The sequence below is a fragment of the Canis lupus genome, chromosome 4, assembly GCF_011100685.1.
Source record: "Canis lupus familiaris isolate Mischka breed German Shepherd chromosome 4, alternate assembly UU_Cfam_GSD_1.0, whole genome shotgun sequence".
Lineage (NCBI taxonomy): Eukaryota > Metazoa > Chordata > Mammalia > Carnivora > Canidae > Canis > Canis lupus.
The window spans coordinates 59,832,146-59,856,251 of NC_049225.1; the positions used below are offsets into that span (position 1 = coordinate 59,832,146).

A 24,106-nucleotide genomic window follows, 5' to 3' on the forward strand; every position below is an offset into this window, starting at 1 on the left:
ACAGAATCTATTATCTATTCAACCTGTCCCTCGCTTGGATCACGACATCAGCCAGGGCAGGTCAGCATCATTTCAAGGCTGGACAGATGTGTCGGGATCTGGATACAATTTATAGGGTCCAGTGCAAAATGACAGGGTGAGAAGATCTCTTGTTCAAAAATTATTAAGAACTTCAAGATGGTGGCAGGAGAAAATTCAACTATGAAAGGGGCCCTTCTAATGCTGGGCCCTGTGTGACTGTACTGGGGGCCCACCCAAAGGAATTGGCCCTAGTCAGAATCTTGCATTCTGGGGTTCTGAAGGGTACTATAACAGAATGGGGGCAATTAAGACAGGGCTCCCCTTAAAAATTGGCAAGTATACAGGGAAGAGAGAAGAGGCTCAGGAGGACTGGGTTTTTTCTCTGAATTGATGAAACTGGGATTGCTTGGACAAGGAAGAGAAAATCCGAAGTGGGGCTTGAAAATCTGGACTGAGTTTAGGGAGGGGTGCAGGGCAGACCCGACACCTGAGAGAGAAAGCTGTAGGCACAGAAATAGGTTCAAACCCCTCCATCATGAAGTGCTCTCTATAGGGCCATCCATTTATGAAGTGAGCTGCCAGGAAATAGAAAGTGAGCTCATTATCACAGGAGGTATGCAAGTGACTGCTGGAGGGCTCTGGTCAGGGATGCTGCAGAAAGCATGCCAATCCCCGGGAGGTGGGAAGGTTGGGGCTTTCTAGGTACCCTCCAAGAGTATGGAGGTTGGGAATAGGTATAGGAGTTCATTTGTTCGTGTTTTCATTCATTTGACGTGTGTACTAATACTCCTCCTTTGTGTTGACATCATATTTGGTAGTGGATAAGGCCCTGCCCTTGGGATTTTCATAGTGTGGTGGGGGGAAGAAGCATGCATGAATCAAATAATCACAAATAAAGATGAAATGACATCTTGGTAAGGACCAGGAATTGGGATATTCAACCCAAAGGGAGGAGACATGGAAGTCTTGCAAGAGGAAGTGACATAGGCGTCAAGATGCAGAGGGACAGCATAAACACGGGTATTGAGGCCCAAGGGGACACATGGTCCTGTAGAACGGGAGGACCAATCTGGAGCTCAGTGATGGGGGACAGGAGATAAGTCTGATGAGGGCAGAGCAAGGGCAGGTGGGACAGGCCTCTTGGGAGCTTTGACTGATGGGGATGACAGTGGGAAGATGGCTATGGCTGGTGTGTGGCAAATGAGCTAGAGGATAGGCGGGGAGCTTGAGAGTGACAGGGAAGCTGGGCAGGGGTCCAGAAATGATAGAAGACGGTGCCCAGGATTGGGTGGTAGCTGGGAGGTGGGGGGCCTTTCAGGCAAAGTAGGGACTATTTCTCTGATCAGGGAGAGAGCAGAACCAGGGAGCCCTGAGGCCCAGGGGAGCCATGCCAGTTGCTCCATGGTCCCCTCAGTGCTGTCCTCTCCCAGGGCAGAGGGTGGGCTGGGGTAGGCCCCCTACTCCACAGACACACGCTGGGGTAAACCTCTATTCCCACCCTGCCCCGGGCCTGCTTTTCCTTGAGCCCTGATATTGGGAAGGGTGGGGCAAACTGTCCCCATTTGCTGGATGAGGAAAGCACAAACAGGTCCAGGTATCCAGGCAAAGTCACACAAAGCACAGGGCTGGGCACAGGAGCTGGGTCTCTGACCCCACTGGCCTTTCTCGCTGCCTAACTGGGATACCCAAGGGGTCCATAACCCAGACCTGCCAATCCTCCAAACCTAACCCTTGTTCACCTAGGAAAACGGAGAGACACTAGACTTCATAGCATCCTGGTCATGAAAGACCTTGGAGAGCCAACCTACTCATTTTACAGGTGGGGTAATTGAGCCTAGAAGCGTAAAGAGGGAAGGGATTTTTGCCAAGTTCCTGCAGCAGGACTGTGCTGCCCTGGAAACAGACCCAGGTCTCTGATTGCCAGCCCAGAGAATGGGCTAAGAATGCAGGGTTTGGCCCTCGGCATCGTTCCAGAGCAATAATGATGACAATAGTACCACTATCTCGTGAGCACTCACTCAGTGCCAAGTCATTTGCACGTATTATTTCATGTAGGATGAGGTAGGGTCTTGTTATCCCCACCTTGCAGATGAAGCAGCTGGAGCTCAGAGAAGTGAAGTCACCCACCTGAGGGCCACATAGAACATAAGCAGCCTACCTGGAAGTTTCTCGTTGCTCTGCAAGCCAAGCCAGCCTGGGAAGATAGTTCGCCTGTGTGTCTCTCTCCTAAACCCGGGGTTTTGCTTATACAAATATCTGCTTCCTCTTCCTCCTCTAGCCCATGCAAAAGAGCCTCAGCCCACCCCTTATCCTCACCTGTAGGTCGACCTCCCCCCAACCAGAGCCCCGAGACAGCCCTGATATGACACCCCAGCTTCTCCCTCTCAAGGACACTGTAACTTTGTTCAAAAGTCCCAGGCTGGGCATCTGCAATGGCAGGTCTCACCCCACCTTACCCTTTGACTCGCCATGTGACCTTGGACACCTGCCTCCCTGGGTTTCAGTGTCCCCATATGCCCGCTGGGGACTGGGTGCCTCAGACGGTGGTCCAGCTTGGTACCGAGTGTGTGGAGAAGCCCCTGTCCACGTCACAACCTCTTCCTCTGACAACCCCTTATCTCTGGGAGTGGCTGTTTATTGGACCCCTCCTTCCCTCTGGCTTCCCTGGTGGCCCCTCTTCCCTCTGGGCTGCTCTTGCATACTGGGGACCACAGCCTCTGGGGTGGGGCACAGAGACTTGGCCTCATAAAGATCTTGGTGATAACCTGGCTTTTTTTTTTTTTTAATTCATTTATTCATGACACACACACACACACACAGAGAGAGAGAGAGAGAGAGAGGCAGAGAGACACAGGCAGAAGGAGAGGCAGGCTCCATGCAAGGAGCCAGACATGGGACTCGATCCCGGGACTCCAGGACCACACCCTGGGCCAAAGGCAGGCGCCAAACCGCTGAGCCACCCAGGGATCCTGATAACTTGTTTTTAAAACAGGTTTATGGCCCTGGACGAAGAAAGGTTCTGCGCTGAGCTTTCCATTGGAAATGGTTTGCTTAAGCGAAGCCGGTGGGCTCACTCTCGGCCCACCCAAGGTTGCCGCCCAAGGGCTTCAACTCACTCACTCAGTGACCTCAGGCCACCAACTCTCCCTGGCTGAGTGGCTTCCGAGGTGGAAGCGAGGATGGTAATTCCTGCTCTGCGTACCTCCAGGGGGCAGAGGTGAGGCTCAAAGAGGGGGGTGTCTGTTGGAACTCCTGTGAGGTGTCTTTTTCTTTCTGCACCCCTTTCCCCTCCTCCCCTCCAGCACCCCTCATCTCCTCCTCTAGAGGCTGGGGCGTCACCTGCTGGCACTGGGGGGTACTACTGGAAGGCTCATTGGCGCCTGGTGTCCATCGTGGATCATGACCCCCGGAAAGACTCTCTGGTTCTCCTCCCCCTCCCTGTGGGGGATGGAGGCAGTCCCCCAGCATTCAGCCACTTAGGGAATAGAAGGGATGCTAGAACCAAAGCCCTGGGGGCAGAGTGGCCTCCTCATGTGAAGCAGCACAGCATCTGACCCATTGTTTAGAAGAGGTACAGCAGAGCCAGGGGAGGAAAAACAGGTCACTCTGGGATTCAGTGGTCCAGCATGGACTGGGGCCCATTAGCCCCAACTCCGTGTCAGGTGCATTCCTGCAGCTCTCCCAGAAGGACATAGTGCTGGAGGGAGGGTGGCAGTCAGCCTACGGTTGACTACAGTAGTCTCCATAGTAGCCCCCTGCCTTACCTGTTAACCCATCCTCCCCCATGCACCTGATCTTACCAGTCACTGGCCCTCCTGAGCTTCAGGATAAAACCAGGCTTCTCCTGGGCCCACAAGGCCCTGAGGCCTGGCCCCCCACCCATTATGTCCCCTCCCTGCACCTCAACCATTCTTTTCTTTCTGCTTGAACACACCAAGTTCTTTTTGGCCTTCAAGTTTTTGCCTATGCTGTTCCCTCTGCCTAGAACACTGTTCCCACCTTCATGTTGTGTGTGGCCTCAACCTCAGGTCTCAGTTGAAATATTTCTTCCCCAGAGAAGCCTTAATCTGCCCTGTCATTATTCTTCGTCTCTTCACACTAATCACAATTCGATATTATTCCTTTGTGGTTTCCTTGGTGTTTGTGTGTGAGCTCTATAAGGGTGGGGCACAGAGTGGGTGCTCAACGAATTTCCACTGCATGGATAAATGGTATGGGAGACAGCATGGCCTGCGAGCCCGAGTCAGAGGCCCCATTCCAGACTTGCTGTGCACCCTCATGCAGGTTTGGGCCTTCTCTGGGGCCCACTATGTCCAGTGAGGGGAAGATATGTAGCCTCTGAGGGCCCTGCTCTTCTGATGATCCTTGAGCCATCAATGTGCACCAGGGAACACCCTTGATTTCTGGGACACTGAGACTGAGGTCTGCTGGAGGCTGGGAAAGGCCAAGGCAGTCAGGGTCTAGAAGCCCCATCTCCTGGGACTCTGTCAGGCTTTGGTGGCTATAGTCTGGCCCAGTAAGAGCAGTCCCAGGAATGCAGAGCGAGAATGTAGCCCAGAGTCCCCCCCAACACCTTGGTTCTTCTGCCCAACCTGACAGCCACCATGCTGAGCATCCAGGGATGGAAGGGGCAGTTCCTGCTGTGCCGATTCTGGTTCCCTAGCTGCGGGTACAAGGGTCTGCCTGCTTAGGGTACTCAGGGTAGAAGGACACTGCACAAGAGGTCAGGAGCCTCGCATTTCAGGACCTTTCTCTCTCTGCTAACTTTGGGCAAGTCTTCTCCACTCTCTGGGCCTCAGTTTCCATGCCTGTCTTAGGGACGCACTCTTAGGACTCTTCGGGCCCTGACATCCAAGATGACTGTGCTGATGCCGGGGACATGTGTGCTGCTTCCTTGCCCCAGGCCTGGGGAGCCTGCGAGGGGGGCAGCGCTGGGAGCGTGGGAGAGCCAGATGTGGTGGCTGCTGGCCCCGCCTGCGCGAGTGCTGAGCTGGCCTACTGGGATTCTCCCACTCAGGCGCCCTTTCCGGGCCCCCCTCCCCCTGCCCCACTGAGAGCTGCGGCTTCCGGCTCTGACAAGCGTGGGTGGGGGGGTCTGGGGGGGTTCAGTTTAGCCTGGTTCCCTCCTTCAGGGAAGAGCTTGGGCCTGATTCTAGACAAAAGTCTCTATTCCCGTCCTGGCCTTACATGTTACAGAGCCTTGTTCAGTCCTTTCCAGCACCAGCCTCAGTCATCTGGGCTGTAAAATGAGCATTTGGATGGGCTTCCCTGCAGCCCTGATGGTGGACCTCTGTGACAGCAGCTCCCGGAGGTGCCTGAGGATCCTTAGCTTTACTGGGGCTTTCTCGATCTGCTCTTGTCCTTGCATAAAATGCCCGGTGCATCGCTCATGTGGGCCTCGCAACAACTCTGTGAGGTAGGCACATGCGTCCCCATTTTACAGCTGAAAACACTGCGGCTCCAAGAGCTCAGGTAATATAATTTGCCCAGGGTCACACAGCTAGAAAGTGGTGAAGCTGGGCTGGAACTTCCAATATAAGACCGACCTCAGCCTCTTTATCCTTGAGTGTGCCCCCATGCAGTGGGAGAAATGTGCTGAACCCTACAGCCCAGAGCTCCCTTCTCCCTCTATACCCCACTCACTCCACCTGAGGCAGGATGCTCTGTTGCCCACTGTCAGCCCAGCTTTTCCAAGTCAGCGTTGTCCCATGCTGGACTGGGCCAGCAGCTCCCAGCATCTGGGCAGCTGGGAGACTATTCATGGTCCGCCCTGTTCGTGGTGGGACTGGGGACTGTGTGGGCACCCCCCCACACACAGTCCTCGATGGTCCTGCTCATAGGTACTGCCCACTGTGCACGGGGGAAACAGGCCCAGAGAAGGAATAGTTCAGCTCAGGGGCACACAGTGATGGGCTGCACCAGAATGAGGGAAAAGCTGTATTTCAACACTGCTTCCAGACATTACTGAGTCCTTCAAGTACATTACAAATTGCACTCATCTTTCAAATCATTCCTCAAATTAGCTCCATTTGCCAGAGGAAGAAACTAAGGCTCAGGAGTTTCAGTGACTTATCCAAGATCATGCAGCCTGGAATCACAGAAGCCGAGATTGGAACCCGGTTCTGGCTCTGGCTCTGGAATCTACCCTGTCAGTCATGGCTCTCCTGCCTCATCTGTCCAGCTCTTGGTGAGTGCCCTGTGGTGTCCCATGTGGCTCTGCGTCCCCCAGCCCCATCTCAGCTGAGAGGAGGCACAGCAGCCCTGGTGCCTGCCAAGGGTTAATGGTGGTAGGGGCTAAGTGATTCCAGATGGGCCAGCCGGACGGCTGGGCTGGCCGGAAACCGGCCGCCGCCAGCTTCCCGGGGGAGCCACCACCAGCCACCCCCTCCCCTCCATGCTGCATCTCTGGCCCCCATCTGTCCCCTTGCTCTGGGGCCCACCAGCCTCTTCTCCCTACCCAGAGCCCAACTCTAAGACACTTGTAAAGAGAGCATCCCAAGGTCCTTCCAGCACAGTGAGTTCAACCCTATTATGTACAGATGGGAGACTGAGGCTCAGGAAGAGAAGGTATCTATCCAAGGCCACACAGCCAGTCCACAGCTGGGTCTTCTCGCTTCCAGACTTGGGTTTCTTTTGGGGGGGAGTGGGAAATTAGGACTTGAAATGCCTCCTTGCTCCCCACCACCGCTCCCAGCTGTTCTGGTCCTAGCAGTTGGGCCAAGGCTTTGGAGGTGAATGGCCAAGGCAAATGCTAGGAATTGCAAAGACTCATAGAGTCTTCAGGCATAAGAAATCCCAATGTAGGCCTGCCCCTGTGGTTTTTGGAGGTCCCCTGTAGTCCCCTCTGTAATGACTCCACTGCCCCCAAGCTGGGCTGGGCCCCCTCTCTTCCCAGTCTCTCATGGCCTGCACACCATAGCTTAGGGCCAGTCTGATGGCCTGGCCCAGATGCTCTGCTGAGCAATCCCCACTCAGATAAGACCAAGAAATGACCTCAAGCTATGAGATTGTGGTTGGCGTAAAATCCCAGCTCAGGCAACCCTCCTGCTCTGTGAACAGGGGCTTAAGGTGAGGCCCAGGAGAAGAAGGGGGTGGACAGAGGTACAGAGGGTAGGACAGAAGGGGCTCTGGGCAGAGTCAGGCTCTACCTGTGTGACCTGGGACACCTTTTTTGCCCCTTCTCTAGGACTCAGCTCTCCCATGTATACAGTGTCAGGACAGAGGGTGACTTACCTCAACTCTCTAAACCCTTTTAAAATGATGCCCTTGTGGGTCATGTGGGTGGCTCAGTGTTTGAGCATCTGCCTTTGGCTCTGGACGTGATCCCTGGGTCCTGGGATCGAGTCCTGCATCGGGCTTCCTGCAGGGAGCCTGCTTCTGCCTCTGCTTCTCTCTCTCTGTGTCTCTCATGAATGAATAAACAAAATCTTAAAATAAATAAAATGATGTCCTTGAAATAAATAAAATAAAATAAAATAAAATAAAATAAATAAAATAAAATAAAATAAAATAAAATAAAATAAAATGGTGCCCTGGGCATCTAAGGGCCAGAAGTGATTAGAGACATCTCCCGGTCTGAGGAAATAAGGGCAGAAGAAGAGGTGGGGACACGAGGTCCAGCCAGGTTTTGGAGAAGCCTTGACAGACCCTAGCAGGGAAGGGAGGGCAAGAGGCTGGAAAGGGGACATTAGCAGGTACTCGAAAATATGTGTTGGGTGACTGAATGAGATGCAGAGAAAAGGATAACCCTGGAAGAAGGCGGGGCAGGAGGCCCAGTCTGCTCTGCAATGGGAGTCTTGCCCCGGGGTCAGGTCACCTGTGTCTGTTCTGTCATGGAACTCGGGAGACCTGATTCCACTCCAGTTCTGCCATTGCTTGTGGGAGCTTGGGAAGCTCATTCCTCTTCTCTGGGCTTCTGTTTCATTGTCTATAAAATGGGGAAATAACCCTTTCCTGGTACTTGAGGGACAGCGAGATGACAGGAAGGAATGTGTTTGGAAATCCCAAGTACACCGGGTGACATCGCCAGGTCTCTTTCCCTCTCTGTGCCAATTCACACCTGAGCCTTGGGTTTCTTCTTGTGACAGCGACTGATAATCCCAAAGCCTCAGTTAGTTGCCCCTCTAAATGCACTCTCAGCCCCCCTGCTATTCCTCAGGGTACCTCCCTGTGCCTCCTGTGTCTCCACTAGCCAGGGCAGCCCTGGAGTCAGGGACTGTGTGTTGCTCACTACCACCTCCAGCACCCCGCATGGTGTCTAGCACATGCTTGTTCAATAAACGGATGTTGCCTGAATCAATCATATAGGTGCTCAGAGCTGCCCTTATGGATGTGGAAACTGAGGCACAGACAAGGGAGTCGGCCCCAGGTGCTGCGCGGCAGGGCATCAGAGAGGTGGGGCCGGACCACTTTTTAATAAAAGTGACTCAGCGGTTGGCGTGGGCTGCGGAATTTCTAAACATCCCCTCACATCCTGAGAGAGCAGGCGACGGAGAGAGCAAGCAGAGGGAAAAAAGGAAGAAAAACAAGAAACTTGGGGGAAAAGAAAGAGGGGGAAGAAACTGAAATTGAAAACAGACACACGCGTCCACCTTCCCCGCCCCCTCGCCCCCCTGCTCCCGGCTGAGCCAATCAGAGGCGGCCCTGCAGCCTTTCCCCCAAAGCAGGGGGAGGGCAGGGAAGCCCACAGTGGTGTGAGCTCCCGGGCTGCCAGCGCCCGCAGTCCCTGCCCATCCCGTCTGGGATCCAGGATCCCTCTGCGAACAAGTTGGAGGCAGAGGGCAGGAGGACGGCACGGAGAGGACCCGGCCCCCCTGACCAGCAGCTGGGGGCAGCAGCCTGTGCCCTGCAGCGCAGAGGGCCAGACCCAGGGCGGCCCCTCCTGGCAGCCCTGCTCCTCCAGAAGGATGCTTTGGCAGTGAGGCCACTCCTCACTCACCCCTGCAGCCCCCCACTCTCTCCATCCTCCTGAGGCTCCCAGGGCCCGGAGATTAGGCTGTCTTCCCTGCTCTGCGACCCAGCCGTGGCCCCGTTGGGGAGTCCAGCAAAGTCTTTCTGTTAATGAGAGGTCAGCGAGGAGGACTTCCTGGAGGGGGTGACAGCCCAGAGCTCAGGACTGTGCCCACCCCCGAAGGCATCAGCAGCAAGGTAAGTGCTGGGAGAAGGGGGATCCCCAGCCCCTTGTCCTGTCCCCTTGCTCCAGTCTGTGCCTTCTTGGGTAGGTCAAAAAATGGAAAATATTTTTAACAAAACCAGATGGGAAGAAGCTGGGAGGCTGTGGGCGACGTCAGGGCTGGAGGAGCCAGTTTTCTCTTCTCCTGCTCAGGCTGCTTCTGGGGTGGGTGGCCCAGCCGGTCTCCATAGCCCTGCTGTCCCCTGCTTTTGCCAAATGAACCCCAGAGGTTTCTGGGTGCAGACTGAGGGCCTCCAAAACATAGAACCGCCTGAGAGGGCCGGGGAAAGCTGGCAGGAGCTCGAGAGGGGAATTGGGAGGCAGCAAGGAGGGTGCACGGAATGGAGATCTAGCAGGGGATAGGGGACTTCAGAGCCATGGCCCCTGTCTCTGGGCCCAAGCCTTGTCCTTAAGAATCTGTCTGGCTCTAGGCCAGTCGGCCGCCAGGCAACCTCTGGGGATTTAAATGGATTTGCAAATTTTCCAGATTCCTAAGATGTCCTTCCAAACCCCCAGTGGCTGGGAAAGTGCGAAGGCAAGGGGGCTGTGGCAGGCCTAGCCTAGCAGTCACAGTCTCACAGTCGGGGCTGTGGGGCTGGGGGCCTGGGATCCGCCGTCAGATGTAGGGGCCCCTCTGGAAAGAAGGGGGAGTCGGTTGCTGGGCCCTTCCCTCTGGACCCAGGCAGCTGCTCAAGCCGCCTCGCTGTCTCCCTCCTTCCGACGCTGCTTTCACTCCATCCTAAAACATGAATCTGATCACGATTCCTTCTTTGAGTCTCCCCTATAGAAAGCCCCAACTCCTAATAGTAGCTGCCACTGATTGACACTTACTGCATGCCAGGACTGTGCGGAGAGCTTTATGAGCATGATCTCACGTAACTCACCAGCGGCTCCAGAGGCAGGGATGGATTTTATGTTGGTTTTACGCGTGAGGTTCACAGCAGCTACAAAACTGTATCACGGTGCTAGTAACTGGCAGAGCTTGGGGAGATAATAAGCTCCCTGCCGCATTTCTCCAAACTTGGTCCTTGTGTTCCCGCCAGTCAGATCCCAGGGTCCCCAGGAGGAGTATGCACAATCTTGCCTGTGAGAATGCCCCTCCTCATTTTCCGTGAAGGAAAATGGAGGGAATGCCCTACCTCCCCCTCCTCCAGGCAGCCTTCCGGGGTCCTTCCAGTCTTCCAAGTGCTTGCCATGCCCTTTGCCTTGTTGCTTGGCCTTCTCTTCCTGTTTGTGCTCTGTGTGCACATCAGAGATCATTTGGGCCCCAAGTGACCCCATCTTGTTTTCCGTCCCCAACATATGCAGACAGGCAGGCAGTGAAACAGAAAATGTGCTGGCAAAAGGTAGGAGGGGCTCACTGAAGACTTGCTGTTCCCAAATGTGAGACCAGAACCAAGCCCCACCCTTCCCTCAGGTGCCCTTCCAGAACAGCACGCTGTTCCTCCAGACTGCATTTTTCTATGTCAAACAGGGAGGAGTGTCCCTGCCTGTCTGCCATCCCAGAATGCAGGAGGCCTCTAGGGAGATATCTGAGGTCATGCGGTCCTCCCCTGCCTCCTTGCAGCAGGCCCCGGATCCGTAGCCCCGGATCCGTAGCTCCGGATCCATAGTGCTGCTGTGTGGGTCACCGCCATGGAGTGCTTTCACTGTGCCAGGCACAGAGCCGAGACCCCACACACCTTGTCACCCCCACAGCAGCTCTTGGGAATCTGTATTGTCGTTACCCCTGTGTTGCAGACCAGGAAGCCAAGGCTCAGAGAGGCTATGTGATTTTCCCAGTGTCACATAGTTAGTAGAGTTGGTACTTAGGCCAAAGTCTACTTGAAACTGAAGACTTACCCCCTGGCTACCCAGGGAGCCCCAGGGCAGAAGGCAGGGAGTCTCCATTCTCCCACTGAGGCCGTTCCTGGCTCCAGCACCTTCGGCGGCAGGCTCCGCCTGCACTGGGTCTACCCGAAGTCTGGCCAGGTCCTAAGTGAGGAAGGAGGACCATCTGGCCAGCACCTTCCCTTTAGTGGTGATGGGACAGCCCTCCCTCCTCTGTGGGAAGAGGAGCTGAGATTTGTAATTGCCCCCAGATGTGGGACAGCGGAAAGCCCCGCAGATTCAGAGTCAGGAGACCTGGCGTTTGCCCTGGCTCAACTCAAGTCCGCTATGTTGCCAACTCGGGTCCCCGGATCCTTTTTTTCTGGGCTGTATCCACATCTGGAAGGTGTTGGGCACTGGGGTAAAGAACATCAGGTCTGGGCATCAGAGGACTGTGTATTATTCCCTAGTTGGCTCCTGCCTGGCTGTGTGACCCTGGGCCAGTGCTCTGTCTCTCTTGGCATCGGCCCCCTCCTCTGTAGGCAGCAGGGAGGCATGTAGTCTCCGTGAGGATAATATTGATAAAGGTGCGTAGTAGATCTTGCACTTCTCAGGGCTGGACCCAAAGGCCATTGGCTGAGAGAGGCCCACTGGCCTCCCTCCGTCCTGAACAGGACTCGGCAGTGAAGTTAGTCTATGCCTCACCAAGAGCTATGCCCCTGGAAGGGACCAGTCTAAAGGCCTACCTCCACCTTCCAGGCATGGTCTGGCTCTGAGACCTTCTGGACTGGAGGAGGGCACTTGGGGTTTTTGCTCAGGATGGGCTGCTGAGTGTGGTGGGGAGGGAGGAAGGAATGAGAGGGTCCCTAGACTGCCCTGAAGTGCCTGCCATGCCCATCTTACTTCCCTGCACATGTTTCAGAACCCTGTGGGCAGTGGGCCCTCGGCATGGGGGGACATCTTCCTCCACTGTCTTCCACAGGCCTCCCTGGGGGCCTCCCAGCGGCAGATTTCACAGCCGCTCAGCCTGGGAGCAGTGTGGGCAGGGTGAGATGACAGGGACCCGCAATCCCTGAGCACTTTCGTTGTACTTCCCATCCATTACTGTGAAGTTCACTGCTGTCATTCCTTGGGGCTTCGAACAGGCCTGGCATTCAGAAAGTGCTCAATAAATATTTGCCAAACTAATAGAATCATCACAGCAACCTCCAGGAGTAGATATAAACTCTCTCTGCTTTACAGATGAGGAAATGCCCAGAGAGGTTAAGTCAGTTGCCCAAGGTCCCACAGCTAGGAAGTAGTAGAGCTGGGTTTTGCATCCGGGTGTTTGTGACTTCAGAGCCCAGGACGAGAGGCTGGGTGGGGCACGGACCACCCCTGAGGATCCAGCATCAACTCTGAGAATGTGCCTCAGCCCCTCAGAGTTCCAGAGGTGGTCATCAGACCCCGGGACCCATCCTGTGTGACCGTGGGTGAGTCAGTCCTTCTCTGGGCTTCAGTTTTCCCATCAGTAAGACCAGGAGGTTGAACAAGATGATCTCTGAGCTCCTTCCAGGCCTAAAACAATTCCAGGATTCCAAGCCACGCCAGCCCAGATTGGCAGCCACACAAGCCCTGTTGTGTACTCAGGCATCATGCATATTTAACTTCACAATGAAAGGGTTTTTTCTTACCCTTTCTCTACCCTTTACAGAAAGAGGTCAGGATCGATGACCACTAATGGGAAACTGTAACCTGCAATAAAGAGGAGGAACTTTCTACAGTTAGGACAACCCATTCGTTATGCACTCAGTTTCTTGGGGAGCTCCAAGGGCATGTACCTGCAGAGCCCATGGGCCCATTTTTCTGGGATACAGAGGAGGGAGGGCCGGGAGATGTGCCTGCTGGAATGTGTATGTGTGGATGCTGTGAGCCTGCCTGTAGGCCCCTTCCAATGCTGATTTTTCAAATCTTGTATGCTCCGGTTTCAAGAGGAAGAAGGGCTTTGGCTGTGTGGTGGACGGATGAATGATGGGGTCCAGAGGTGAGAGAATCGATGTGGGGTACAGATGGGAGCGGGTGTGTAATTTACACACTTGTTGCTTCCAGTGTAGGAGCCACCTTAAGACCCTCCCAAGACTTCAGATCCAGAGCCTGCAGGTAAAGGGCCTCTTGAACCCCCGGACTCCTTGCCCCAAGGAACCATCCTTCCCAGGTGTTTTCTGGGGTACCGTGCCCCCAGCCTAGTGCAGGAGGCTGAAAATCAAAGTGTATTGCTTTAACTGCATTAATATCCTCTCTTCTCCTTGCTTCAGATCAGGGCTATTTGATGTCTCAGGTGCCTGAAACCTTTCATCTGCCAGAGGTACCAGCTTCTCCGCCCTGTGATAGGAATGATTATCCCTTGGGAAGTGGGGGTAGCGGGCCAGGGAGTCAGTCCTTGAAGGTCAGATATGAAAAGGATTCTGGGGGTCACCTGGTTCAACTTCCTTCATGTATGGTTGGAAAACAGGTCCAGAGAACGGGAGGGGTGCGCCTCCAGTTGTACGGATGGTCGGTGGTAGTGTGGAGCTGGGGACCCAGCTGAGCACATGCTGTGTCTTCACCGTCCATTTCTGCTGTCCGAGGTTCACTCAGCCCCAGTTCTCCCTGGGCTGAGGTCTCAGGGCAACGTTTGGGCTGAAGAGGAAATGCCATTTCCATGAGGGGTGGGAACCCTCCGGGGTGGGTTTGTGGACTTGGAGCTCTCACCACATCACTTCTCCATTTTGGCCATGATTTCCTTTTATACAAGTGTTGGGGGAGGCCAAGGGGGCAACTCAGTGACCCCAAATGTTCCATCTCGCTTTGCCCTTAGTCCTGCCAGGTTTCTGTGGCTGTTTCCAATCCTCATTGCTGCCCTAGTGGCGTTCCCTCCTGGGAAGTAGAACCAGCTGGAGGTCAGAGTCTCCGTGCCTGAAGCTGAGCCTCAGTTGGGCATGGGGGGATTCCAGGGCTAGTCCATAGGGCAGGGCTCAAAGCTGTCAAAGCTGTCACAGCCATAGCTGTGAAGGGAAAGTGGACTATGGACTATTCTGCTCTTACCTCAGTTCCTGGGCTGCAGTCAGTCTGCTGAATGGGTAGTGAATAGTGATAAATAAGTGCATGGAGAGATGGATAAACAGACCGGTGGCTGGCAGGCTGGCTGGACGCTTGGCCTCACTGTTAGTCCAGAGAGCAGAAATGATGTTCCACGCCTGAAATTCTTTTTTTTTTTTTTTTTTTGTAAAGATTTATTTATTTATTTGTTCAGAGAGAGTGAGAGAGAGAGGCAGAGACACAGGCAGAGGGAGAAGCAGGCTCCATGCAGGGAGCCCGACTTGGGACTCGATCCCGGGTCTCCAGGATCACACCCTGGACTGCAGGCGGCGCTAAACCGCTGCGCCACCGGGGCTGCCCACACGCCTGAAATTCTTAACAATTTTGTAACCAGGAACCCTGCGTGTCCACTTTGCAGTTGGCCCCACAGATTACATGGCTGGTTCCGCTAGGGAGTTTTAGGCAGGGTTTGAGAAGGTTTTGTATCCAAAACTGGCCTCGCTGCCTCCACTGTCCCCATTCGAACCCACACCCTCCCATAGATGCTAACCTGCCTTGTTACTCCCGTTTGAGGACAGGAGCTCCTCCCCACCCCCGTAGTGCTTGGAGTTGGACTCTTACCACTGCCCAGCCAGCAGCCAATTCCAACCCCCCGACCACATCCCGCTATCAATGCCCTGAAAGTTGGCTACCTAGCGCCTCCGGGACAAAGCCTAAATCTTCACCCAGGACCCTAAGCCTTTCCCAAAGTGACCTCCACAATATCTTCCTCATGTCAGATGTGAGCCTTTCCCTACCCCTTTGCTAAAGAGCTCTGATTTCTTTAAAAAAAATTTTTTTTTTAAGATCTTACTTATTTATTCATGAGAGACAGAGAGAGAGAGGCAGAGACACAGGCAGAGAGAGAGAAGTAGGCTCCATGCAGGGAGCCCGATGTGGGACTTGATCCGGGGACTCCAGGATCATGCCCTGGGCCGAAGGCAGGCGCTAAACTGCTGGGCCACCCAGGGATCCCCAAGAGCCCTGATTTCTGATGTAAAAGTTCTCCCCCTGCTGTTTTCCCAGATGCCCTGAGTTCTCTCTCCCACTTACTACACAGAGCCATGTGGGATAGCCAGGAGTGACCCTTGCCTGGCATCATCTACCGAAGAACCCCACTAAACCCTGGAGGCCCAGCTGGAGGCCACCCTCTCCTCACTGGAATAATCACGTATTCATGACCCCTGCCCTTTACTGAGCACCTATTATGTGACAGGTGCTTTTCATCATCACCACTAACCCTCCCAGCAATGGAAAAGGAAGTCCCTTCTGTCATTTTTCTGGAAACTGGGACTCAGGGAAGTTAAAGTCAAACAGGTCACGCAGCTACAAGGTAGGAGGGCTGGCACTTAACTTGGACCTGGATTAAGTGGGTGCACAGCGTGACTGCAGCCCCTGGCCTGGCTGAGCTCCCATGTGCTTTTGGTGCCCTGGGTGGCATCGTGCACAACTTGCTGCCATCAAGGGCCCCCTTTTGCCCTCTAACCTAGCCTGTCCCATCACCACCCTAGAAAGAAAGAGTCACCATCACCTGCCTGTGCCAGCTCCCCAGCCTAGTGAACCCTGAGGTATCAGGGGACAGCTGAGGGCCCGGGCCTGAAGACCAGAAGGGCTGACCCTATAAGGCCATTTGATCTTTTAGGCTGTGGAAGCATCTATTAAGCATCCACTGTATACCTAATTCCATATGAGGAATTTGGAGGCATCTGAAAAAATTGTTAGGTGCGTTTCCTCACTCAGGAATCGAGCGAAGGGACTAAGACAAAGGTACAGGAAGGACGTGGTTGCCAGAACCCACTGAACTTGGGTTCGGGTCCTGGGTGGGCCTTTACAACCCTGACTGTGCAGGGAGACACACCCCCCTCTGGCTGAGCCGGCTGCAGCTCCCCGTTCCAGAGGAGCCCCTCTGCAGGGGGCTTTCCCAGCATCTCATCTATCATGGGCCTCCCCCCCAAGCCTGGCCGGGGTGGGGGCCGGGCTGCGCACTCCCTGGCCGGCCAGAGTGCCGCTCTCCCGTGAGTGAAGGAAGAAGAACGAGGCCACTGACTTGGCACAGGGCTGTGTGCCAGGCCCTGTTCTAAGCGTCTTACTTGTATGAACTCATTCAGTGGCCTCCACTGCTCGGGACGAGCCCCGACTTCCAGATGGGCATGCCGAGGCCCAGAGGAGCCGAGTGACAGTCTGTGGGAGAATCGGGGTGCAGGGCCAGAGAGAGGGGTGAGAGGCGGGCGGAGAGAGGGAGAGGGAAGTGAAACGTGGGACTTTCTCGCCCCGAGGGCTCTGAGGGGAATCTCAATGCTCCCGTTGGCTCCTGTTGGTGGCAGGGCCTCTGTCAGCCAGCTCCAGCTCCTTCTCTGCCCGCCGGCGGCCTGGGCTCGGGGCTGGTGGGGGCAGGCCACGTGCTGGTGGGTCAGGACCAACGGCCTGAGGCCTGCCTGCCCCCTGCCCACTTGGCTCTGAGAACCCATTCTATTTGCGGCCCCCACCCCGGCCCAGGGCTGATCCCGGCCTGGCAGCAGCCCCGGGAACAGAAGGTTTGCTTGTCTGCGCCCGCCGCACCCCCCTCCCCAGCCTCGGCCTGGGACCCCTCTCGGGGGCTCCTCTGGCTGCCAGGACCTGGGCTCTCCGTTGCCATGGCACCGGCCGGAGATGAGGCTCTGGGGGGCAGGGGAGGCGGTGCGGGGAGGGCAGCGAGGGATGGTGGAGGCCCGGAACTCTGCAGCTGCCGAGGTGCTGGGGCCCCACCAGGGGCGGGCCTGGAACCCGGGCACAGCCGGCCACACACCTAGCCCGCCTGCCTGGATGCTGCATCTCCGAGGCGCTCGGGGACGGGCCACTGTGTGGGCATGGCCCCTGCCAGCCCCAGGCTGTCCTCAGCAGGGACTCCTCTCCTCAACCGTGTGCTCACCCTCTGGCTCTGCAGTGAAGTTGCAGGAAAGTTCTGAGCTCCATCCCTAGCTTGGCTTTACCTTACTGGGTGAGCTGGGGCAGGCCCCTTGCTCACTCTGCACCTCAGCAAGGGAAGGATAGGACCCTGACCTCAGGATCCTCCGGTCCTTGAGAGCCTGGATTCTGTATGGACCCCATTAGGGTAAACTTATTTGGTACCGTTTCCTTGTGGACAGACCTGTTTCTGGGCTGGAGACATACAGTCTATCGTGACGGTTAAGAATACACGTTTGGAGGGACTCCTGGGTAGCTCAGCGGTTGACTGTCTGCCTTCGGCTCAGGTTGTGATCCCAGGGTCCTGTGATTGAGTCCCAGATCGGGATCCCTGCAGGGAGCCTGCTTCTCTCTCTGCCCATGTCTCTGCCTCTCTCTCTGTCTCCAATGAATAAAAAAAAAAAAAAAAAAAAAGAATGCAGGTTTGGAGTCAGACGAACCTGAGTTTGCATCCCAGCTTCATGGCTTACCGGCTGTGTCGCCTTGGACAAGCTACCAGACATCTCTGAGACTCAGTTTCCTCCTCATGAAAGGGAAATCACGATTGTAACCCCCTCACAGGATTGTTGTGAGGACAAAACAAAATCCCTGGTGTAATGAAAATTTTTAATAGCCTGAGCCCTGAGGATCCTGAGCCGTCCAAGAATGGAGTGGGTTCCGGATGAGGTGGTGAGACCCTGGCCACGGGAGGTGTGCTGCTGTGGACCGACAGCTCCTTGGTTGGCAGAGTGGGAGGGGCAGACGTGAGCAGGGAGTAGCTGTGACCCCTCCCGGCCCCACGGTCGCACTCCTGGCCCCACGGTCACAGGGATCTATGAAAGACGATGTGACGCCCATCCTGTTCTTCAGCTTCAGTCTCAGCCCAGTACAAGGAAAGCAGGATGGATGGGACAGGTCAGGACGCCGAGGGGAAGGAGTGGGGCGGGTGGCTCACAGGCTCAGCCTGTGCTATGTGCCAGGCAGGGAGGCCGTCAGGTGGCGTGGAGCCAGTGTGCTCTGGGGTCGGTCTGCTGGGGACTGGGCACTGGCTTCACCCCTGACAAAGCTCCGTTGACCTCAGGCAAAGGATCCAAGCACTCTGTGCCTTGCTCTCCTCATCTGTGAAATGGGACAGCAACACAGAGGGGTCACAGACTGTCCCAAAGTCATTCACATAAATGGCTTAGCCCAGGTATCGGGTGGCACCAACTAAATCAAAGATAGCTATTGAAATTCCTGCTGTTTGCAAGGCCTGCTAGCGCCTTGTTCCATTCTGCCGGGGCTCTAGGAGGTCCAGATGGGATCCAGAGGACTCTCGTCCTAGGATCCACGGGGCCTGTGCAGAACCAGGCCTTCGGCCCTGGGGTGGAGGTGCCCTGGGGGTGGAGGTGGGCAGCCACGGGATGGACAGAGCAGGGAGGCCAGCGAGGCGCCAGAGAAGGCAGGAAGTGTTTGCTCGGCAGGAGCACTCGGCAGGCCTCCCTCCCTCCCTGACCTCCTTCTCAGGACGGTTCCCAGCCTGTGTGGGGACCCAGGCCCCCTCCCCTGGGCCCCCAGTGGCCGTGAGGCACACACTGAGCGCTTTCCCACGAGCTGTTCCAAGTAACTGGGCCCGCATTGTCCCCCACCCCCAAGCACACACTCTGGCGGGTGAGGGGGTGTGTGGCAAGAGGAGGGGGGGCTCCGGCGGTGGGGGGAATCAGTCCGTTCTTTATCAGCCTGGCTCTGATCCAGACAGATGTTTCGTTTTATTTTGAACTTCCAGAAAATAGGTCATTTCTTTCCATTGTGTCCCTGGGGAGGCCTCCTGGGGAGAAAAGCACAGAGTGAGTGACGAGTGTGGGGGCCTTGCTTGGGCCCTGGGGAGCTGGGAAGGCAGCAACCTCCTGTCCCCAGTCACGATGAGCTGTCGCCAGGGCCAGGGCACCAAGTTTCTTAAAGGCTGAGCTAAGAAGCCAGCCACTTCCTGGGGGTGACAGAGAGAGAGCCACGGAGGGGCCAGGGAAGGACATGATCAGAGAGGTATTTCAGAAAGGTTCCTCGGGCTGCCGTGTGAGAAGAGGCAGGAGGGGACACATCAGAGGTGAGGAGACAGAAGGAGGGCGGTGCAGTAGGACAGCCAGAGGCCACCAAGCTGGTGCCGGGGGCGGGGGGACAGGGGTAGGGGGATCAGAATGCTAGCTCATGGAACTGGCACTGTTATTCTCCCCACCTGGACTTCCAGAACAGCTAGAGCCCATGCCAGGCCCCAACTTAGTGGATTTCTTCTGCTTGGTTTGGGGGAGTTCATAGGTACCTGGACACATGAAGGCCCTGAGGCTCTAGAGGAGCATGGCAGAGGGTAAGGCCGGGAGCACCAAGCTGCGTCGCTGTGTGATTGGGCCAGGTTGCTCTCTCTCTGGCCTTGATGTGATCCTCAGGCTTGCGGGGAGATTCACTGTGCTGGAGGGGGAGTGCTGAGCCTTCACCAACAGATAGAAGTGGGGCTTCGGATTGAGGGTGGCAGGCGGGAGCCCCACAGCCTTGGCCCCTTCCCAGGCTTCCACCCCCTCTACCCAATGGACACTGCGGTCCTCCCTGGCTCCCAGGATGAAGTCCCCCCCCGCCCCCCATGCTGCAAGAGCGCACCTACATCTCAGCCCACTTGGAGTAAGGCCACATGGGCCACATGGGCCACACGGGCCACACTCTGCCAGGTCCAGTCAGAGTGGCCCTCACTCACGTGCTCTCCCAGCTGCTGGAGGGAGGACTCAGTCCCTGGCTCCAGATGCCTCTTGCCCCCACACACTCCCAGGCCTAAAGCTGGCTGCCTTCTCTGAGCTGAGTCATGACATCCAGGCCAGGGGCCCCTCCCTGGCCCCCACCCCCACCCCAGCATTCCAACTCTGCATAGCCGTCTTCCTTCCAGAGCAGGGTCCTGAGAGCCACAGCAAGGCGGCCCTGGAAGTGCATCCAGGACAGCCCCACGCACCCCGTGTACAGATGGGAAGACCAAGGCTCAGAAAGGGACACAACTGCACTGTAGATGGGTGATAGAGCTGGGGCTGGAACCCACACCCCCTAATTCCCAGCTAGGGATCTGCTCCAGTTTGTCCCAGGGGACGCCAAGGGTCGGGGGGAGAGAAAGGTGTGCAGAAGAGAGGAAGAGGCCACCGGCAGGACACTTGAGTCCGTGTCCCACTTCTGCCTGCAAGAGGAGCCACTTCCTCTTGGTCTCAGTCCCGGTTCCCTGTCTGGGAGGGGCAGGACAGGGAAAGTGACTTTGATATGGAGGTTTAAGTATGGCAGGGCAGGGGGCGTTCTGTGGGAACAGAGTAGGCAGTGGATGTGGTCCGAACGCTGGGTCTTGAGCCACCAGCCCCACATCGGAGCTGGGACTGGAGCCAGGGCTGCCCGGTCAGGTGAGCATCAGTGTCCCGCTGGCCACCTCAGCCTGAGGTCAGAACATTGGCACCTGTCCCAGGTTTTCTCTTGGCCTCAGTTTTCCTGCCTGTACAATGGGCACAGGAAGAAGGTTGGATTGGATAGATGATCCCTAAGGGCTGTGGAGCGCTGCTATTCCAGGACTCTAACCCCGTGACTCCACAGCTAAGCCTCCTCCTCCCTCTGGCATCTCGTTTATTCAGGGCATCCCTGGCCAGAGAGCCCCACTCCTCCTCCTTGAAGCAGGGCTTCCTCCCAGCCCCCCTCAAGGCTACTTCTGCCCAGCCTGTTCCCTGCCTCCGGATGGAGGGTCCCTCTGTCCATTCAGGTACCCACAGCCCCTCCAAACCCTAAAGTAGCTCAGTGGCAGCTCTCAATCCTGCCCCTTCCCTTATCCTTATCTCAGAAAATGACATGGTGTCCCAACACACACACACACACACACACACACACACACACACACACACACACGCTCCTGCCCCCCTCCCCCTGGTATTCCACATCAGAAACAGAGGAGTGGGGGCTCACGTAAACTACCTCTCACTCCGGCCCCCCAGCATCCATCACCAAGTCCCATCTCCTCTCAGCTAAACACAACTCAGTGCCATCTGTCTGTGTCAGCCCCTACCACCCTCTCCCCAGCCCAGATTGAGAAGGTGGTGGCACAGGCTGGCATAGAGTACTCTGTGCCCATTCGGTCTCTGCTCTGCATTCCTAGGCAAGTTCCCTAAGTGCTGGCTGCCTCAGCTTCCCCATCTAAAACAGGACTGATCCTTGTATCTAGCTCACAGAGTTGGCTGAGGAGCAAGTAAGTCGCTCCACGTCAAGTGCTCAGAGCAGAGCACTGACATGCGCTGGCCTGTTAGGTGTTGTGGATGTGTGTTCAGGTGTGTTGGGGCCCATGTGCACGCAGTCTTTGCGTACTGCATGTGCACAGCTTTGCTTGGGTGGGGTGCGCATGTGATTTGCGGCGCGTGTGCACCCCTCCCATGGGCGTGTGGGAGAGCAAGCAGTCAGCAGTCTATGCTGTGTGCACGTGTGCTGCCATGTGTGCTGGGCACAGTGGGGGGGAGCTGTGTGCACGTGGGTTTTGTGTGGGCATGCACATGTGCAGTGCCTGCGTGAGGGCTCAGCACACACATGGCCTATTGCACACGGATGTGTTTCCGAGCAGCGTGTGAGTGAGCGCGTAGGCAGGGGGTCTGTGGTGTGTGTGCACATGCTCACCGTGTGCAAGCCTCCCGCACTGGCAGCCGTGGAGGCCCGCCTTCTTGGCCTCCCTGTGTCGTGGGAGTCTCGGGACCCCGAGGGAGGGAAGCTGCTGCTGGCGGATGTGGCCAAGAGGGACTGGATTTATTTAGATTAAGGTGGTGGGAAAGCAGTGGAGGCTCATATGAGCTGGAAAGACAGAAGGCTGGGCTCCAAATGATTCCCCAAGCATGCCTGCTCCCCTGGACTTGGGGTGCACGTTCTACTCTCCCAAGGGGGTCCTTCTGATTCACTGTGAGCAGTGGGTCCCTCTTTGGACCTCTGTCCCTGCAACCTGGCCAAAGTAAGAGGAATCATGCGGTCTTCCTGGCACTCAGCACTCTCCCTGAGAGTCCTCTCCCTCCCTCTGCTTCAGGGACCTCCCCAGGCAGGAGAGTATGGTATGTAGGAGGGTGCCTGCTTCCTGACTGTGCCATCCACCTTGTCCCAGGTGACTCCTCCCTGGAGTGTAGCCCTCCTCCTGAAAGGGGGAAGTTGTCAGAGGCAAACCCCCAGCCTCTGAATTAGTGGCTTGGGCCTTTCCGGGGTTGGCCGGCACCGCAGCAGCCTCTGAGAAGCATGGAGGTCCATAAAGCATTGGGTAGATAACTGAGGGTATCAAGGAGTCATCTAAGATAGCCCGGGAGGTTGGGTGCCCCCAAACTCTACTCTCATTCTTCCTAGTCCCCCTGTTGTCTATGCCACCCTTCCTCTTGCCACTTCCTTGGGTTTCCATATCACTGGTTTATTTGTCTCAAAGTCTCCTGAAAGATTGCCTAACTCCTAATTGTAGAGGTGGGAAATAGGAGGCCCAGAGAGGGAAACAATTCGTCAAAGTCCACACAGCATGTCTGTGACCAAATGGTGGGGGAAATTCAATTGGTGGAATGAGATGGGCTATGGATTCTCACATGACCCCAAGCCTCAGTGATGTAGCCCCCTCCTTCTTTTTTCTTTCTTTTTTTAAGATTTTATTTATTTGTTCATGAGAGACAGAGAGAGAGGCAGAGACACAGGCAGAGGGAGAAGCAGTTTCCATGCAAGGAGCCGGATGTGGGACTAGATCCTGGGACCCCGGGATCACACCCTGAGCTGAAGGCAGACGCTCAACCGCTGGGCCACCCAGGCGTCCCTGGCCCCCTCCTTCTCATTGGCCCTCACTTCCCATAAACCACCCCAGCAGGAATAACAGTGACCAGAACCTTCCCTCTGGCCAAAGAAGTTTTAGAACAGGTGTGGCTCTTTGAGTTGCCCCATCCAAACCTCTCCCTGTATTCATGGGGGGAATCTGAGTCCCAGAGAAGGCGGGAGGCTTGCTGAATCTCACGGTGAGTCTGAGGCCCTGTTGACCAGAGCCCAAATGCTCATTTCCTAGAGAGAGAAGTCAGCCCAACGTCCCTGGGTCATCCACACTCGCCCTGAGCCCTTCTGCCCAGCCTATCCTCCCTAGCCTGATTATGCCTCTTCTCTGTGCGGCTAGGCCATGATTCTGTCCCTCTCTGGTCTGCTGCCTATTCAAGAAGGCCCCTCCTTGCTCAGTCTGAGACTCTGAGCTCCCCCCCGGCCCCAGGCCCAGCGGGAAAGGAGCCAGGGTCAGGGGGAGCTGGGGGCCCAGCCCGCAAGGCCCAGCCTTCCAGAGCCAGGCCAGCCCTGGTTGCAGTGACCTCCCATCTCCAGGCCAGCCGACCAAATTCCTCCTTTAGAATAATAAACAGTGTGGCCAGCCAGGGAGGCTGGGAGGGGAGGGGCAGGGAGGCTGAAATGACCCCCTCCCCCAGCCTGGGCTGCTAATGATTTTCTTTGGCTGAGATCTCAGGCAGGAAGAGGGGAGCCAGAGGGGCACCCACCGAGGGGCAGATGGGCCTCTGTGGAGGCCGCTGGCTCTGCAGCAGTGGCCCTGCTCCCTCCTACTGGCGGAACACTGGCATCCAGCTGGAGGGGCTGGGGCGGAGGGATGGGAGTAGGGATGCTGGGGAGGGACTGGGTTTCGTGTCTGGAACAGTTGAGAGAGAGGAGAGGGGAGGAATGAGGAGACCCTCAGGCAGGCCGGTCCAAAGGGACTGGGAGAAGGAGGAAGGGCAGAGCAGAGTGGCTCAGAGAGCTTCTGGGGGTGCTGGGCAGAGCTGAGCGTGGGGCCCCGCCGCATGTGAAAATGCGGCCCTGTACTGGGACACTCTCCATCATCCCATTTTGAGAACCGGAGACTGAGGACGCACACGGAGCCAGGGCACAGGAGGCAGCGCCGCTGGGGCTCAGGCCCCGGAGCCCAGCCACTGAGCCCAGCCCCGGAGCCCAGCCCCGGATTGGAAAGTAAAGGGCCCGGAGGGGGCGTGGCGTGGGCGACCTGGGCGGGGCCCGAGGGGCGGGGCCTGAAGTGCAAAGACCGCGCACCTGGAGGCTCCGGGTGCCCGGTCA

The 24,106-nt window shown here is 56.3% G+C and overlaps 1 protein-coding gene across 1 annotated transcript in view; it reads left to right on the forward strand.

Moving 5' to 3' along the window:
* The first annotated feature begins 9,124 nt into the window (after positions 1 to 9,124).
* The window catches only part of PDGFRB (platelet derived growth factor receptor beta), a 35,938-nt gene continuing 20,956 nt past the window's right edge, over positions 9,125 to 24,106 (forward strand). Inside the window, 1 exon segment of the mRNA NM_001003382.1 lies at positions 9,125 to 9,168. The gene's annotated coding sequence lies outside the window, so the exon portion shown is untranslated.